Source organism: Manis pentadactyla, chromosome 9 (assembly GCF_030020395.1).
Source record: "Manis pentadactyla isolate mManPen7 chromosome 9, mManPen7.hap1, whole genome shotgun sequence".
Taxonomy (NCBI): domain Eukaryota; kingdom Metazoa; phylum Chordata; class Mammalia; order Pholidota; family Manidae; genus Manis; species Manis pentadactyla.
The window spans coordinates 99,452,971-99,473,163 of record NC_080027.1 but is presented as its reverse complement, the minus strand read 5'-3'; positions in this window follow the sequence as shown (position 1 = coordinate 99,473,163).

The window sequence follows — 20,193 nt, the reverse complement described above, 5'->3', positions numbered from 1 at the left end:
ATACAGACCAGACTAACCCAGACATCTCCCCTGAGAAGGAATCTGGGGAGATAGACCTAACCAATCTCCCTGAAAAATAATTCAAAATAAAGGTCATAACCATGCTGATGTACCTGCAGAGAAATATGCAAGAGTTAAGGGATGAAGTCCGGAAGCAGATTACAGAAATGAAACAATCTCTGGAAGGATTTATAAACAGAATGGATAAGATGCAAGAGGCCATTGATGGAATAGAAACCAGAGAACAGGAACACATAGAAGCTGACACAGAGAGAGATAAAAGGATCTCCAGGAATGAAACAATATTAAAAGAACTGTGTGACCAATCCAAAAGGATGAATATCCACATTATAGGGGTACCAGAAGAAGAAGAAAGAGAAAAAGGGATAGAAAGTGTACTTGAAGAAATAATTGCTGAAAAGTTCCCCAAACTGGGGGAGGAAATAATCATTCAGACCACGGAAGTACACAGAACTCCCAACAGAAGGGACGCAAGGAGGACAACACCAAGACACATAATAATTAAAATGGCAAATATCAAAGACAAGGACAGAGTTTTAAAGGCAGCTAGAGAGAGGAAAAAGGTCACCTACAAAGGAAAACCCATCAGGCTATCATCAGACTTCTCAATACAAACCTTACAGGCTAGAAGAGAATGGCATGATATATTTAATGCAATGAAACAGAAGAGCCTTGAACCAAGAATACTGTATCCAGCATGACTATCATTTAAATATGAAGGAGGGATTAAACAATTCCCAGACAAGCAAAAGTTGAGGGAATTTGCCTCTCACAAAACACCTCTACATGGTATTTTAGAGGGACTGCTCTAGATGGGAGCAATCCTAAGGCTAAACAGAAGTCACCAGAGAAAATAAAATCACAGCAAAGAAAGCAGACCAACCAAATACTAACTAAAGGCAAAAAAATAAAATCAACTATCCACAAGAGCAGTTAAAGGAAACACAAAAGAGCACAGAATAAAATACCCAACATATAAAGAACAGAGGAGCAGGAATAAGAAGGGAGAGAAATAAAGAATCACCAGACAGTGTTTATAATAGCTCAATAGGTGAGTTAAGTTAGGCAGTAAGATACTAAAGAAGCTAACCTTGAACCTTTGATAATCACGAATCTAAAGCCTGCAATGGCAATAAGTACATATCTTTCAATAATCACCCTAAATGTAAATGGACTGAATGCACCCATCAAAAGACACACAGTAATAGAATGGATAAAAAAGCAAGACCCATCTATATGCTGCTTACAAGAGACCCATCTCAAACCCAAAGACATGCACAGACTAAAAGTCAAGGGATGGAAAAAGATATTCCATGCAAGCAACAGGGAGAAAGAAGCAGGTGTTGCAGTACTAGTATCAGACAAAATAGACTTCAAAACAAAGAAAGTAACAAGAGATAAAGAAGGACATTACATAATGATAAAGGGGTCAGTCCAACAAGAGGATATAACCATTATAAATATATATGCACATAACACAGGAGCACCAGCATATGTGAAACAAATACTAACAGAACTAAAGGAGAAAATAGAATGCAATGCATTCATTTTAGAAGAATTCAACACACCACTCACTCCAAAGGATAGATCCACTGGGCAGAAAATAAGTAAGGACACAGAGGCACTGAACAGCACACTAGAACAGATGGACCTAATAGACATCTATAGAACTCTACATCCAAAAGCAGCAGGTTACACATTCTTCTCAAGTGCACATGGAACATTCTCCAGAATAGATCACATACTAGGCCACAAAAAGAGCCTCAGTAAATTCCAAAACATTGAAATTCTATCAACCACCTTTTCAGACCACAAAGGAATAAAACTAGAACTAAATTGTACAAAGAAAGCAAAAAGGCCCACAAATACATGGAGGCTTAACAACATGCTCCTAAATAATCAATGGATCAATGACCAAATTAAAATAGAGATCAAACAATATATGGAAGCAAATGACAACAACAACACAAAGTCCCAACTTCTTTGGGACACAGCAAAAGCAGAATTAAGAGGAAAGCATATAGCAATCCAGGCCTATTTCAAGAAGGAAGAACAATCCCAAATGAATAGCCTAATGTCACAATTATCAAAATTGGAAAAAGAAGAACAAATGAGGCCTAAAGTCAGCAGAAGGAGGGACATAATAAAGAGCAGAGAAGAAATAAATAAAATTGAGAAGAATAAAACAGTAGAAAAAATTGATGAAACCAAGAGCTGGTTCTTTGAGAAAATAAACAAAATAGATAAGCCTCTATCCAGACTTATTAAGAGAAAAAGAGAATCAACACACATCAACAGAATCAGAAATGAGAAAGGAAAAATCATGACAGACCCCATAGAAATACAAAGAATTATTAGAGAATACAATGAAAACCTATATGCTAACAAGCTGGAAAACCTAGAAGAAATGCACAGCTTCTTAGAAAAATACAACCTTCCAAGACTGACCAAGGAAGAAACCCAAAATCTAAACAAACCAATTACAAGCAAAGAAATTGAAGTGGTAATCAAAAGACTACCCAGGAACAAAACCCCCAGACCAGATGGATTTACCTCAGAATTTTATCAGACATACAGAGAAGACATAATACCCATTCTCCTTAAAGTTTTCCAAAAAATAGAAGAGAAGGGAATACTCCCAAACTCATTCTATGAAGTCAACATTTCCCTAATGCCAAAACAAGGCAAAGACACCACAAAAAAAGAAAATTACAGACCAATATCCCTGATGAACATAGATGCAAAAATACTCAACAAAATATTAGCAAACCGAATTCAAAAATATATCAAAAGGATCATACACCATAACCAAGTGGGATTCATCCCAGGGATGCAAGGATGGTACAACGTTCGAAAATCCATCAACATCATCCACCACATCAACAAAAAGAAAGACAAAAACCACATGATCACCTCCATAGATGCTAAAAAAGCATTCAACAAAATTCAACATCCATTCATGATAAAAACTCTCAGCAAAATGGATATGCAGGGCAAGTAACTCAACATAATAAAGGCCATCTATGATAAACCCACAGCCAACATCATACTGAACAGTGAGAAGCTGAAAGCTTTTCCTCTGAGATCGGGAACAAGACAGGGATGCCCACTCTCCCCACTGTTATTCAACATAGTACTGGAGGTCCTAGCCACAGCAATCAGACAAAACAAAAAAATACAAGGAATCAGATTGGTAAAGAAGAAGTTAAACTGTCACTATTTGCAGATGACATGATACTGTACATAAAAAACCCTAAAGACTCCACTCCAAAACTACTACAACTAATATTGGAATACAGCAGAGTTGCAGGATACAAAATCAACACACAGAAATCTGTGGCTTTCCTATACACTAACAATGAACTAATAGAAAGAGAAATCAGGAAAACAATTCCATTCACAATTGCATCAGAAAGAATAAAATACCTAAGAATAAACCTAACCAAGGAAGTGAAAGACCTATACCCTCAAAACTATAAGACACTCTTAAAGAAATTAAAGAGGACACTAACAAATGGAAATTCATCCCATACTCTTGGCTAGGAAGAATTAATATCGACAAAATGGCCATCTTGCCCAAAGCAATATAAAGATTTGAGGCAATCCCTATCAAAATACCAACAGCATTCTTCAATGACCTTGAACAAATAGTTCAAAAATTCATATGGAAACACCAAAGACCCCGAATAGCCAAAGCAATCCTGAGAAGGAAGAATAAAGTGGGGGGGATCTCACTCCCCAACTTCAAGCTCTACTACAAAGCCACAGTAATCAAGACAATTTGGTACTGGCACAAGAACAGAGACACAGACCAGTGGAACAGAATAGAGACTCCAAACATTAACCAAAACATATGTGGTCAATTAATATACGATAAAGGAGCCATGGACATGCAATGGGGAAATGACAGTCTCTTCAACAGATGGTGCTGGCAAAACTGGACAGCTACATGTAAGAGAATGAAACTGGATCAATGCCTAACCCCATACACAAAAATAAAATCGAAATGGATCAAAGACCTGAATGTAGGTCATGAAACCATTAAACTCCTAGAAAAAAACATAGGCAAAAATCTCTTGGACATAAACATGAGTGACTTCTTCATGAACATATCTCTCCAGGCTAGGGAAACAAAAGCAAAAATGAACAAGTGGGACTATATCAAGCTGAAAACTTCTGTACAGCAAAGGACACCATCAATAGAACAAAAAGGTACCCTACAGTATGGGAGAATATATTCATAAATGACAGATCCAATAAAGGGTTGACATCCAAAATATATAAAGAGCTCATGCACCTCAACAAACAAAAAGCAAATAATCCAATTAAAAAGTGGTCAGAGGAGCTGAACAGACAGTTCTCCAAAGAAGAAATTCAGATGGCCAACAGACACATGAAAAGATGCTCCACATCGCTTGTCATCAGAGAAATTCAAATTAAAACCACAATGAGATATCACCTCACACCAGCAAGGATTGCCACCAACCAAAAGACAAACAACAACAAATGTTTGTGAGGTTGTGGAGAAAGGGGAACCCTCCTACACTGCTGGTGGGAATGTAAACTAGTTCAACCATTATGGAAAGCAGTAAGGAGGTTCCTCAAAAAGCTCAAAATAGAAATACCACTTGACCCAGGAATTCCACTTCTAGGAATTTACCCTAAGAATGCAGCAGCCCTGTTTGAAAAAGACAGATGCACCCCTATGTTTATCGCAGCACCATTTACAGTAGCCGAGAAATGGAAGCAACCTAAATGTCCATCAATAGGTGAATGGATAAAGAAGATGTGGTACATATACACAATGGAATATTATTCATCCATGAGAAGAAAACAAATCCTACCATTTGCAACAATATGGATGGAGCTAGAGAGTACCTAGCTCAGTGAAATAAGCCAGGTGGAGAAAGACAAGTATCAAATGATTTCACTCATATGTGGAGTATAAGAACAAAGAAAAACTGAAGGAACAAAACAGCAGCAGAATCACAGAACCCACGAATGGACTAACAGTTACCAAAGGGAAAGGGACTGGGGAGGATGGGTGGGAAGGAAGGGATAAGGGTGGGGAAAAAGAAAGGGGGCATTACGATTAGCATGTATAATATAGGGGGGGCATGGGGAGGGCTGTGCAACACAGTGAAGACAAGCAGTGATTCTACAGCATCTTACTATGCTGATGGACAGTGACTGTAGTGGGGTGTGGGGAGGGGATTTGGTGAAGGGGGAGTCTAGTAAACATAATGTTCTTTATGTAATTGTAGATTAATGATAACAACAACAAAAAAAAAGACCACCAACCCAGGAATTTTTTATGAATAGAGCCAGTGCCCTATTAGTAGTAGTAGTAGTAGTTTATATTATTACAGTTTCCACCCCAAATGGATATCTAGGTCGTTCTGATAATTTCCAGGAAGCTACCTACCAGCATTTTACAAGTATCAGTTATAGATATACCTGCAAACCCAACATTTCAGAAAAAATAATTATATCATTTGATGAGTCACTGAAGACAGCCTTATAAAGATAAAATGGAATGGAGGGGCGGAAGATGGCGGCGTGAGTAGAGAAGCGGAAATCTCCTCCCAAAACCACATATATCTATGAAAATATAACAAAGACAACTCTTCCTAGAATAAAGACCAGAGGACACAGGACAATATCCAGACCACATCCGCACCTGAGAGAACCCAGCGCCTTGCAAAGGGGGTAAGATACAAGCCCCGGCCCGGCGGGAGCCAAGCTCCCCTCCCCCCAGCTCCTGGCAGGAGAACAGGCAGAGCGGGAGGGAGACGGAGCCCAGGACTGCCGAACACCCAGCCCCAGCCATCCGGGCCAGAGTGCAGACACAGTACATGCCCAGGGGGCCCTGGATGCTAGGGAAACAGGGCAGCAAGAACAGCGAGCGGGCACTGGAGGCCGAGTGCCGGAGGACATAAGAAAAGTGCACGACCATTTTTTTTTCTTTTTACTGTTTTGTTCTGGCGAGTGCTTTTTGGAAGTCTTAAAGGGATAGGGACCCCAATACTAGGGAAACAGGGCAGCAAGACCGGTGAGCAGATGCCTGAGGCTGGCGCCGGAAAATAAAGAAAAACGAGCGGCCACTTTCTTTTTTTTTTTTTAATTTAAACTTTTTTTTTTTTTTTTTGGTCGTTGTTTTGTTTTGGTGGGTGCTTTTTGGAAGTCTTAAAGGGGCAGGGTGGGACACTTAATCCAGGGGTAGGGAATCCGGGGATCTCTGGGCACCCTAACCCCTGGGCTGCAGGGAGCAGGGAGGCCCCTTACAGAGATAAATAGCCTCCAGGCAGCTCCCCCTCCAACGCGACTCCACCACTTTGGAGCAGAGGCCCGAACCAGGCCACACCCACAGCAACAGCGGAGATAAACTCCATAGCAGCCGGGCAGGAAGCAGAAGCCCTGTCTGTGCGCAGCTGCCCAGCACAAGCCACTAGAGATCGCTATTCTCCCTGGAGAGGAGGGCCACAAACCAACAATAAGGGAAGTTCTTCCAGCCGTCACTCTTCCCAGCTCTGCAAACTATTCCTATCACCATGAAAAGGCAAAGCTACAAGCAAAGATCACAGAGACAACACCAGAGAAGGAGACAGACCTAACCAGTCTTCCTGACAAAGAATTCAAAATAAGAATCATAAACATGCTGACAGAGATGCAGAGAAATACACAAGAGAAATGGAATGAAGTCCAGAGGGAGATCACAGATGCCAGAAAGGAGATTGCAGAAATGAAACAAACTCTGGAAGGGTTTATAAGCAGAATGGATAGGATGCAAGAGGCCAGTGATGGAATTGAAACCAGAGAACAGGAACGCATAGAAGCTGACATAAAGAGAGATAAAAGGATCTCCAGGAATGAAACAATGTTAAGAGAACTGTGTGACCAATCCAAAAGGAACAATATCCATATTATAGGGGTCCCAGAAGAAGAAGAGAGAGGAAAAGAGATGGAAAGTATCTTAGAAGAAATAATTGCTGAAAACTCCCCCAAACTGGGGGAGGAAATGATCGAACAGACCACGGAAATACACAGAATCCCCAACAGAAAGGATCCAAGGAGGACAACACCAAGACACATAATAATTAAAATGGCAAAGATCAAGGACAAGGAAAGAGTTTTAAAGGCAGCTAGAGAGAAAAAGGTCACCTATAAAGGAAAACCCATCAGGCTAACATCAGACTTCTCGACAGAAACCCTACAGGCCAGAAGAGAATGGCATGATATATTTAATACAATGAAACAGAAGGGCCTTGAACCAAGGATACTGTATCCAGCACGACTATCATTCAAATATGATGGTGGGATTAAACAATTCCCAGACAAACAAAAGCTGAGGGAATTTGCTTTCCACAAACCACCTCTACAGAACATCTTACAGGGACTGCTCTAGATGGGAGCACTCCTAGAAAGAGCACAGCACAAAACACCCAACATATGAAGAATCGAGGAGGAGGAGTAAGAAGGGAGAGAAGAAAAGAATCTCCAGACAGTGTATATAACAGCTCAATAAGCGAGCTAAGTTAGGCGGTAAGATACTAAAGAGGCTAACCTTGAACCTTTGGTAACCACGAATTTAAAGCCTGCAATGGCAATAAGTACATATCTTTCAATAGTCACCCTAAATGTTAATGGGCTGAATGCACCAATCAAAAGACATAGAGTAATAGAATGGATAAAAAAGCAAGATCCATCTATATGCTGCTTACAAGAAACTCACCTCAAACCCAAAGACATGTACAGACTAAAAGTCAAGGGATGGAAAAACATATTTCAAGCAAACAACAGCGAGAAGAAAGCAGGGGTTGCAGTACTAATATCAGACAAAATAGACTTCAAAACAAAGAAAGTAACAAGAGATAAAGAAGGACACTCATAATGATAAAGGTCTCAGTCCAACAAGAGGATATAACCATTCAAAATATATATGCACCCAACACAGGAGCACCAGCATATGTGAAACAAATACTAACAGAACTAAAGGGGGAAATAGACTGCAATGCATTCATTCTAGGAGACTTCAACACACCACTCACCCCAAAGGATAGATCCACTGGGCAGAAAATAAGTAAGGACACGGAAGCACTGAACAACATAGTAGAGCAGATGGACCTAATAGACATCTATAGAACTCTACATCCAAAAGCAACAGGATATAAATTCTTCTCAAGTGCACTTGGAACATTCTCCAGAATAGACCACATACTAGGCCACAAAAAGAGCCTCAGAAAATTCCAAAAGATTGAAATCCTACCAACCAACTTTTCAGACCACAAAGGCATAAAACTAGAAATAAACTGTACAAAGAAAGCAAAGAGGCTCACAAACTCATGGAGGCTTAACAACATGCTGCTAAATAATCAATGGATCAGTGACCAAATCAAAATGGAGATCCAGCAATATATGGAAACAAATGACAACAACAACACTAAGCCCCAACTTCTGTGGGACACAGCAAAAGCAGTCTTAAGAGGAAAGTATATAGCAATCCAAGCATATTTAAAAAAGGGAGAACAATCCCAAATGAATGATCTAATGTCACAATTATCGAAATTGGAAAAAGAAGAACAGATGAGGCCTAAGGTCAGCAGAAGGAGGGACATAATAAAGATCAGAGAAGAAATAAATAAAATTGAGAAGAATAAAACAATAGCAAAAATCAATGAAACCAAGAGCTGGTTCTTCGAGAAAATAAACAAAATAGATAAGCCTCTAGCCAGACTTATTAAGAAGAAAAGAGAGTCAACACAAATCAACAGTATCAGAAACGAGAAAGGAAAAATCACGACGGACCCCACAGAAATACAAAGAATTATTAGAGAATACTATGAATACCTATATGCTAACAAGCTGGGAAACCTAGGAGAAATGGACAACTTCCTAGGAAAATACAGCCTCCCAAGACTGACCCAGAAAGAAACAGAAAATCTAAACAGATCAATTACCAGCAACGAAATTGAAGCGGTAATCAAAAAACTACCAAAGAACAAAACCCCCGGGCCAGATGGATTTACCTCGGAATTTTATCAGACATACAGGGAAGACATAATACCCATTCTCCTTAAAGTTTTCCAAAAAATAGAAGAGGAGGGGATACTCCCAAACTCATTCTATGAAGCTAACATCACCCTAATACCAAAACCAGGCAAAGACACCACCAAAAAAGAAAACTACAGATCAATATCCCAGATGAACGTAGATGCAAAAATACTCAACAAAATATTAGCAAACCGAATTCAAAAATACATCAAAAGGATCATACACCATGACAAGGGGAATTCATCCCAGGGATGCAAGGATGGTACAACATTCGAAAGTCCATCAACATCATCCACCACATCAACAAAAAGAAAGACAAAAGCCACATGATCATCTCCATAGATGCTGAAAAAGCATTTGACAAAGTTCAACATCCATTCATGATAAAAACTCTCAGCAAAATGGGAATAGAGGGCAAGTACCTCAACATAATAAAGGCCATCTATGATAAACCCACAGTCAACATTATATTGAACAGCAAGAAGCTGAAAGCATTTCCTCTGAGATCGGGAACAAGACAGGGATGCCCACTCTCTCCACTGTTATTTAACATAGTACTGGAGGTCCTAGCCACGGCAATCAGACAAAACAAAGAAATACAAGGAATCCAGATTGGTAAAGAAGAAGTTAAACTGTCACTATTTGCAGATGACATGATACTGTACATAAAAAATCCTAAAGACTCCACCCCAAAACTACTAGAACTGATATCGGAATACAGCAAAGTTGCAGGATACAAAATCAACACACAGAAATCTGTGGCTTTCCTATACACTAACAATGAACCAACAGAAAGAGAAATCAGGAAAACAACTCCATTCACAATTGCATCAAAAAAAAAATACCTAGGAATAAACCTAACCAAGGAAGTGAAAGACTTATACTCTGAAAACTACAAGTCACTCTTAAGAGAAATTAAAGGGGACACTAACAGATGGAAACTCATCCCATGCTCATGGCTAGGAAGAATTAATATTGTCAAAATGGCCATCTTGCCCAAAGCAATAGACAGATTTGATGCAATCCCTATGAAACTACCAGCAACATTCTTCAATGAACTGGAACAAATAATTCAAAAATTCATATGGAAACACCAAAGACCCCGAATAGCCAAAGCAATCCTGAGAAAGAAGAATAAAGTAGGGGGGATCTCACTCCCCAACTTCAAGCTCTACTATAAAGCCATAGTAATCAAGACAATTTGGTACTGGCACAAGAGCAGAGCCACAGACCAATGGAACAGACTAGAGAATCCAGACATTAACCCAGACATATATGGTCAATTAATATTTGATAAAGGAGCCATGGACATACAATGGCGAAATGACAGTCTCTTCAACAGATGGTGCTGGCAAAACTGGACAGCTACATGTAGGAGAATGAAACTAGACCATTGTCTAACCCCATATACAAAAGTAAACTCAAAATGGATCAAAGACCTGAATGTAAGTCATGAAACCATTAAACTCTTGGAAGAAAACATAGGCAAAAACCTCTTAGACATAAACATGAGTGACCTCTTCTTGAACATATCTCCCCGGGCAAGGAAAACCACAGCAAAAATGAACAAGTGGGACTATATTAAGCTGAAAAGCTTCTGTACAGCAAAAGACACCATCAATAGAACAAAAAGGAACCCTACAGTATGGGAGAATATATTTGAAAATGACACATCCGATAAAGGCTTGACGTCCAGAATATATAAAGAGCTCACACGCCTCAACAAACAAAAAACAAATAACCCAATTAAAAAATGGGCAGAGGAACTGAACAGACAGTTCTCCAAAAAAGAAATACAGATGGCCAACAGACACATGAAAAGATGCTCCACATCGCTAATTATCAGAGAAATGCAAATTAAAACTACAATGAGGTATCACCTCACACCAGTAAGGATGGCTGCCATCCAAAAGACAGAGAACAACAAATGTTGGTGAGGCTGTGGAGAAAGGGGAACCCTCCTACACTGCTGGTGGGAATGTAAGTTAGTTCAACCATTGTGGAAAGCAGTATGGAGGTACATCAAAATGTTCAAAACAGACCTACCATTTGACCCAGGAATTGCACTCCTAGGAATTTACCCTAAGAATGCAGCAATCAAGTATGAGAAAGATCAGTGCACCCCTATGTTTATTGCAGCACTATTTATAATAGCCAAGAATTGGAAGCAACCTAAATGTCCATCGATAGATGAATGGATAAAGAAGATGTGGTACATATACACAATGGAATACTACTCAGCCATAAGAAAAGGGCAAATCCAACCATTTGCAGCAACATGGATGGAGCTGGAGAGTATTATGCTCAGTGAAACAAGCCAAGCGGAGAAAGAGAAATACCAAATGATTTCACTTATCTGTGGAATATAAGAACAAAGGAAAAACTGAAGGAACAAAACAGCAGCAGAATCACAGAACTCAAGAATGGACTAACAGGTACCAAAGGGAAAGGGACTGGGGAGGATGGGTGGGTAGGGAGGCATAAGGGCGGGGGAGAAGTAGGGGGGTATTAAGATTAGCATGCATGGGGGGGTAGGAGAAAAGGGAGGACTGTACAACACAGAGAAGGCAAGTAGGGATTCTACAACATTTTGCTATGCTGATGGGCAGTGACTGTAAAGGGGTGTATAGGGGGGACCTGGTATAGGGGTGAGCCTTGTAAACATAATATTCGTCATGTAAGTGTAGATTAGTGATACCAAAAAAAAAAAGGGGGCAGTTCCTGTGTGGTAACCTCCAATGAGTTCTACACAAGAGTATAAAAGGCATATAAAAGTGTAGGCAAAGGGTCTGTTTGTGTTTATACAGAGAATCAAAGCCTAATGGGCTACCCTGAAAATGAACTAAGATATGATATGAAAAAGAACTTCCAAAATCAGCACTCTCTGGAAGACTCATGCCAGAAGATGATCATCAAAAATCCCCAACAAAGATCCACGCACTGCTACAGCTGTAGCTGCATTCATCCCACCAGTTCCTGGACTTGCCATGGGAAGGAGGAAGGAGATATCTAAGCTGGCCTGTGCATACAGTAAAACAACAAATTTGGCTGGATCTATACTGTTGGAACTCAACCAAGAATTAGGAGAAGTGCAAATTGTAGCGCTCCAAAATCTTACAACTACAGACTATTTACTGTTAAAAGAACATAAGGGATGTGAACATTCCCCAGGAATGGGTTGTTTTAATTTGTCTGATTTCTCTCAGACTGTTCAAGTTCAGTTGGACAATATCCACCATATCATAGATAAGTTTTCACAAATGCCTAAGGTGCCTAACTGGTTTTCTTGGTTTCACTGGAGATGGCTGGTAATTACAGGTATGCTTTGGTTATGTAACTATACTCCTATTATGTTAATGTGTGTGCGCAATTTAAGTAGTAGCTTAAAACCTATACATGCTGAAGTTACTCTACAAGAAGATATGTCAAAGAAATAATCAATCTTCCCATGTTTTCTGCCGCCTGCTACTTCTATAGCTTTTCTTCTTCCTTCCTAATTACAACCCTTAAATAGAATTCGTGCCTCATATCAAATTTACCGAGTATCATAATTCTTCCAAGTGGTAAAGATACCTCAAGACAAATGCTGGGCATAGAAGCTACAGGGCATAAATATGCAAAGAAATAAAAAGCTAACCATTTCAAACAATAAGGCTTCTCTCTCACTTACCAACTTTACATTTCCCTGTATGGCCCCGGAAGATGACTGGTTAGCCAGAGACGGGTAAGATTCCTCAAGGGAGGAACAACCTAAGACAGGCACAGTCGCAGGGGGGTCATCAGGTGAGAAATTGGGGATCAACAGAGGTGAGGCTTAGAACCTCACCCCCCCGTTCTGAGAGAAATCTTCTGCATATGTGGATGTTTTATTGCCCTTGTCTAGCTTGGATTAACACATAGTCTACAGGCACACACCTGATCATCTACATTTGCTCTCTTACAACACTAAACTCTGTTTTCTACCTTTATCTCGTATCTACCTACCACTTCAGCATTTTATTAAAAATAATAATAATAAAGAGAGAAATGTGGTATCCACATATAAATCAAGTATAAAAATCAAATGAATATTCATATTTGAACTGACTGTTTATAGTTCATAATGCATGAGCAAAACCGAAGGTTTCTGTGATGGCTGCCCTTGTACTGTTCATCATGTAAGAACTTATTCACTATGTAAGAATTTGTTCTCCATGTAAGAACTTATTTGTTATGCCTCAGAAGATTGGAGACTGATGAAAATTAGGCTTGGGGTGGATTAATGATTGTGCATTGAGCATCGACTCCCCTATACAGAATTTTATTGTTGTTAACAACCATTTGATCAATAACTATGAGAGATGCCCTCACAAAAAAAAAAAAAAGAGTATACACTTCCAATGGTAAAATAATAAGTAACCAGGATGTAATGAATATAGTCAAGATATTGTAACAGCTTGGTATGGTGATAGCTGGTGCCTAGAATTGTCATGTATATAAATGTTGAATCACTATGTTGTACACCTGAAACTAATGTAATGTAATACCGTGTGTCAACTACCCTTCAATAAAAAAATTATTATCTACAAAAAAAAAAAGATAAAATGGATGGAGATTAGGGTATTATATCTGGGTTGTGAAAATCCAAAATTGCTTTTGCCAAAAATATTTACAGATTCTACCCAGCTTACAGGAATTTTGATGCAGAAAACCTAAGTCCATGCCTCATGGAAACAGACTCACAGTGGAATATGGTGAGTTTACTGTGATAACTCAGATACTCCCTGAGCTAACCCTCAATAACTGATGATCTCATCTCTAGTGAGCAGGGTACCTCAGACTGGAGACCAGCTGTACATATTATGTATAGAAAAGAAAAGATTTTCCTATATAATTCTGAGAGTCAATGAACTCAAATCTTAATTCTGAAAAGGTAACTGGGATTACCAACATTGATCGTGGGCATGGTCCTATAGGGAAGGACACTGGACAAGAGTAGTGAGCATGTCAGATGTGGGAAAAGTGATTCCAGAATGAAGACAAGAGCTAGGAACTTGAAGGGCACTAATGTGGGAACAAGTCAGTTACCCTTACTTGTCTTTGTGAAAATGTGATCATCAAAAATCATCAGAAGAGAAATGAAAAATACGTATCACCTTATTACAGTGATAAGACAGAGACCCAAAGATTTATGGAGGCCCACATATTTTATAAAGTCATCACACTTTTTAATTTCTGAAAACTAATCAAGCAGAGCAGTAGTGTGCTGCATCATGACCTGGTGAGGTTTTCTCAAAAGCTAAATGAAACAAATGTTCAGGTGAAAAAATTCTATTAATATGGGAGATGTTTCATAATGAAATAGCTAAAAAGAACATAAGAAAATTGTTCAAAATTCAGAGGAAAAGACAGTGCAACCTTCAAGTCCCCTATATGCAAATCTGATGGAAGTGGGAAAGACGGAACCCTTGGATGTAATGACTGGCCCCAGAAATACCCATGGGGCGAAAGCCTGAGAGCTTGTAAGCAACATCAGCTCCAAATGACATTTAGCTTCTTCAAATGAGGCCCATTTCACTCTTTCAGTCACTCATTCCATAAATATTTAATACCTGGTGCTTTCCATGTCCCAGGCTCTACAGGGATCCAGAGTATCAGTGCTTCCCAGTGCTCTCATGACATAATCAGCCACAATTTTAAGATATTTTCTTTAAGTATGAAAAGAACATTTCCCAACCTCCATTCCACACTAGACCCCCTTCCTGTCAAGGCAGATTTAATGATTTTCATAGTACAATGTTCCTGCTGCTGTGTGGCTCCCTTTAATTTGGGTAGGCTGTTTAGTGCTTACCTCCCCATTGGTCTCTGAGCGCCTTAGACACAAGGACAATATGCATCCTCGTGTTTGCAGTCCTTAGAAGAATGTCTCACACATTGTAAGCACTCTGTAAGTATCTGGTAATATTCAGCAGCTCTGCTGACGGGTCTAAGACTCTGAACCTCAGTGTCCTGATTAGTGAACTGGGTGGGACAATTAAGCAAGAGCAATGTGACAGAGCTTGGTACAGGCAGGTACTTGTGGGGACACAAGCCTCTGCACATTCAGCCCTCCTTCTCCTGAAAAAAGCAATTAATTTCCCTTTGGGAAATCACTTCTTTACTATCTTAGGTCATGTGATATCAGTGGTGTAGAGACCACCTGCTTTCTAGGCTTGGGCATAACGAAAGCCAGATCAATGAGAGTCGGTGAATATTTGCTTTCTGCCTATTGCTGAAACAGTTGGGAAAAGACTCTCTTGTTCCATGGAGGTTGCTAAGTGACTTAGATATTAAGCTTTGTCCACATGCACAGCCTGTCTGCAAACACTATTTCTACAGTTTCCTGAAATGCCATTCATTGTAAGACACTCCATTATTTTATGTTCCACCAATAATGAAGAAATTGTAAGATAAATGTTGATTTCACATACATATGAAAATGAGAGGAAAAACGTGCACTTTAGCATTTATTGAACAGAGTAAAAGCAGCACAGAGGAAAAGAAAGGAAGAGATGTATAGAGAGGCTCAATGCCATCATTCGATCTCTTAGATCCACCCATGCCTAAATCCTTGAGCTAATCCTGAACTTCTCAGGTTCAAATTCTCCTTAAACTGCTGTAACAAAGCACCACAGAGTGGCTTAAACAATAGCAACTTATTGTCTGACAGTTCTGGAGGCTAGAGTGCAAAATCAAGTTGTCAGCTGGTGGTTCCTTCTGAGAACCAGGAGGGAGTCTCCCTCCTTGGCTTGAAGACAGCCGTCTTCTCCCTGTATCTTCATATTTTCTTTCCCCTGGGAACATCTCTGTGTTCAAATTCTTCTTTTTATGAGGACATCAGTCACACTGGATTAGGGGCCTCCCGATAACCTCATTTTAACTTAATCACCTCTGAAATAATCCTATCTGCAAACAAGGTCATATTCTGAGTTACTGGGGGCTAGAACTTCGAAGTATCTTTTTTTAGGAAGACAAAATTCAACCCGAAATAGAGGGAATAAATTCCCTTTTACAAGAGCTAATTTAAGTTAGGTTCTTATCATTTACAACCAAAAGACTTCTTCTGCTCAGTAAATATGTACCCTTCCATTCAGTAACTAAATATTCTTTTAAGTCCCAGCATGTTTCCAGAAATGGTTGGTGATATGTACAGGCATAATTTTTATTTGGTCAATTCAGTTCCTTCTGAGTAGTTAGTTCTTAAAGGGAAACCAGAGGCTCAGGATAAGGCAGGGCAGGAGAACCTGGGCTCTAACTTTGCACTGTTATGAATGAAGCTAGCCAAATCAACTACAAAAAGAATAGCAATTTCATTTCAAAGACAAGTATTATGAATATTTGAAAAGAATATCAATCTAAGGATGAAAATACCTATTTGGGAAAAAAAATCTGACTACCACTTTCTTTCTGATACTGGCGAGCCCCTAAACAGAGCTGGAGTGCAAAAAGGACAAACCCAGACTGCCTCACTGCGTAATTGTGAAGACCAGATGAAAAATGTGAGTAAAACCTCCTGGCAAGCTATAGATCTCTATACAAAGTTAAGTATTGTGGGCTTTTTCCCTCCTAACCGATGTTTAGACACAGTGTTCACTATATATATGTTCCCTCATTTAATCTTCACAATTCCATGAAGCAGTTCAGTTAGTTCTATTATTCATCCTAGTTTTCAGATAAGGAAATTGAAAAAGACAAAGAAATGTTTCCAAACTCAGATAATTATCAGCTAATAAGTCATGTAGTCCAGATTTGAATCCATGTATGTCCAGAGCTTAAGCTTTTAACAGAAGACATTTACAGAGATACAAATTTGCATATAGATACACTAAAGAACAATAGAAAAAGTGGCCCCAGATGTTTGGTAAAAGCTTTTATTGGGTTTTAAATGATGAGACTGAAGCACGTGTTTATCCTCTGCCTCTGAAAACAGGACTGCTGGCTGAGAAAGCGCCGTGGAGGCTGAAAGCCCAGTCATTGGACAGGAATTCATTACTCTCTCATTCTGAGAGCAGCCGCCTCATGCAGAATCTGGCTGTCAGCATCCAAGGACCACTCTGCCTTATGATCAACGTGACTCCTTTGCTCAAGCTGAGCCTCTCCATCTTGGGTTTCTCCTCACTAAGCAGGCTGTTCTGGCTGTTGTTCTCACTCTACTGATGTACTGATGTCTGTCTCATTGTTCCAGGTTGTATTTCACTGAGTTTTTCAAAAGTGTCCCTTCTAGCTACCTGGTGAATGAATGTCCTCCATCAGCTGACAACTTGCAACTATTACCCTGATATCCCGATGCATGTCACACCTTCTCACTAAAGTCCAAAGAACAATATCCATTTTGTGTCTATGGTATGACAGATCCCAAACTCACCAGAAAAGTGGGTAGCATTCCCTGAACATTCTGCACTTTGAATTTTTTCCAAAACAAAACTGATACCAAAAGCTGAGGCGTTGAGAAGAGAAAATAACCTGGGGCCATGACAAAGTTGTAGTAACACCAGGGATCATTAGTGATCAACTGCAGCCCCAACAGTGGACAAAGGAGCTCCCTTAGTCTGAGCCCCTAGGCCCCCCTAGGCCCAGAACATGTGACTTACAAAAGACCTCACAAGAGAAAGAATAATCAGCCTGGCTGTGATGGCAGAGGCCCTGTCCCACCCATTTACCTAGTGCTCAGCAGCGAAAGCAGCTTTGAGGGCCAAAGTCAGAAAAAGGAATCTGTGCACCCAGAAATTCTCAGTTAGGATTGTGTCTATTGTCTTCCTGATTTCATGTTGATAACTTCTTGATTGTTTAACTGAATTGTAAAACAGCTTTGCAAATAGCTGTATTATCCAAAGCTCTAAAAATGTCAGTGACTATTTTGTATCCAGGCTAGTAGCTAATTTCAATATTCATTCAATCATTTATTCAACTAGGATTTTACTAGGAATCTACTATGAGCCAGGAAAATTAGATGTCCAGGGTAGGGATATGAATTACAATTTAATGTGGCATTGTAAGAGAATGCCTCACTTAGAGGGAACCTATTAGCAAAAGCCTAAGAGAAATGTAGGAGAAAGTCATGTGGATATCTAGTGGAAGAGCATTTTAGGAAGAAGGGAACAGCCTGTGCAAGGGCCTAGAGGTGGGCATGTACCTGGAATGTTTAAAGAAAGACAAGGAAGCTAATGTGGCTCAAAAAGCAAGGATAGTAGGAGGTGAAGTCACATGCACATGAAGTCATAAGAATGTTCATAGAAGTTTTATTAATAATAGCCAAAACCTGAAATCAACATAAGTATCTATCAGTACTAGAATGGATAAATTATAACTACATAATGTAACTGTACATAAAAAATGAGAAAGAATAAAGACTACAGGTTCTCCCAATAGTATGGATGAATCTCAAACACATGGTAGGGAAAAGAAGGTAACTGCTTTATAATAAAAACTGCATGACTCTGTTTATATAAACTTTACAAAAAAGGCAAAACTAATACATGCAGTTAGAAGACAGACTATAGTTACCTTTGAGGAGAGCAGAGATATTTATCATTGGGAAGAGGGTAGAAGGGGTCTTCTGGGAGGGCTGAGTGGATGTAATATGTTGTATTCATTTTGTGGTAATCTCTTAGCATTTGTGCACCTTTCTGTATACATTATACATCAACTTTTAAAAAGAAAAAATATACAGTAGTGAATGGAAGAATCTGAGATAATAAGAACTTGACAAAGCTCTTTTTTTCAGACAATTCTTTCAAGAAATTTTATCATGAGGGGAGCTGAGATATGGGACAATAGTCAAAGGAATATTTTAAAGATGGGAGAAATGACTGTTTTGGAAACTCCACTTACTCATATTTGCCTCTTACTTACTTAGCAGGTTTCTTTAAATTGACTCATTTTTAACTTAGGTTTTATTTAAAATGCAAATTCCATATTATGACTTGCCATAATAGAAGTAACTATAAAAATACCATGAAAACAAGTCATTCAATTAAAATAATTTAAAGATGTAAAAACAAGTAAATGTAAGTAAAAATCAGTCAAAATGAGCTGCAAAAATGATTATCTAAGAATAAGTTCTTCAATCAGCAAACTAGAGCTCCTAATGATCAGGGGAAAAGGGCATTCTGTTCCATGTCTGCATAACCATCACTACCACTGTTTGCTGTTTCATAATCATCTTCACCATTACACTTTAAGTATTCTGTTTTAACACTTCCTCATACTGAATTCAACAGAGGAACAAAATCAAAACACAGTCCACACAACTCTATGACCAAAAGGATGCTGACTCGCCCAGCACTTGAGGTTGTCCCCAGGTCCGTGTCTCCCTGACTTAGAGGGAAATTTAGCTTTGAGGAAAAGCCTTCCCTTCGTGCCAACTGAGCATCCCCACTCCCACATCTCTGGTTGAAAAGTGCTGGGGTGTGTGCTGGGGGATTGGTGCTGCTCACCTGTGGCTGTAGCAACGTTGTCTGAAACTAGGCAAAGGTAGGAGAGCATCCCAGAGGGGCCCCCAATGCCCACTGAGTCCTCAGGCTCCAAATCATCTCCCCACTCCACATTTTAGAAAAACACTGATTCAAAACAATAGAGGCACTACTTTCCAAATTAAAAGTCAGGGTACTTTCACGGGTGCCCAGAAAATCCAGAATGTGTAGTGCTATACCTAGGACATTCATTTATTAGCCCACAAATTCACACATTTTTTATCAACACTAGTACTGGACTGCAGAGATATGAAAATTAGTATATATAATCCCTACCCCCAAGGTAAGGTTTCCAGATAAAAATACAGAATGCCCAGTTAAATCTGAATTTCAGATAAATATGGATTTTTTTGGATATGTCCCAAATACTGCATTAGACATACTAAAATATATCTAATATTGAATCTACATTAAGTATGTATCTATTGTTTATTAGAAGTTCAAATTTGACTAGGCCTGTATTATTTGCTAAATCTGGGCGACTGAGTCAATTAAAATGATATAGCAAGAGAGAGTATAACAAGTGCCAGGGCAAGGGGTATCTTCCCAGGGTGTTTGGGCGCATGGCAAAGATGTCAGGGTGCTGGTAACAATTACATCTCAGTCCTCTGCTGATAATTTATGAGCAGTA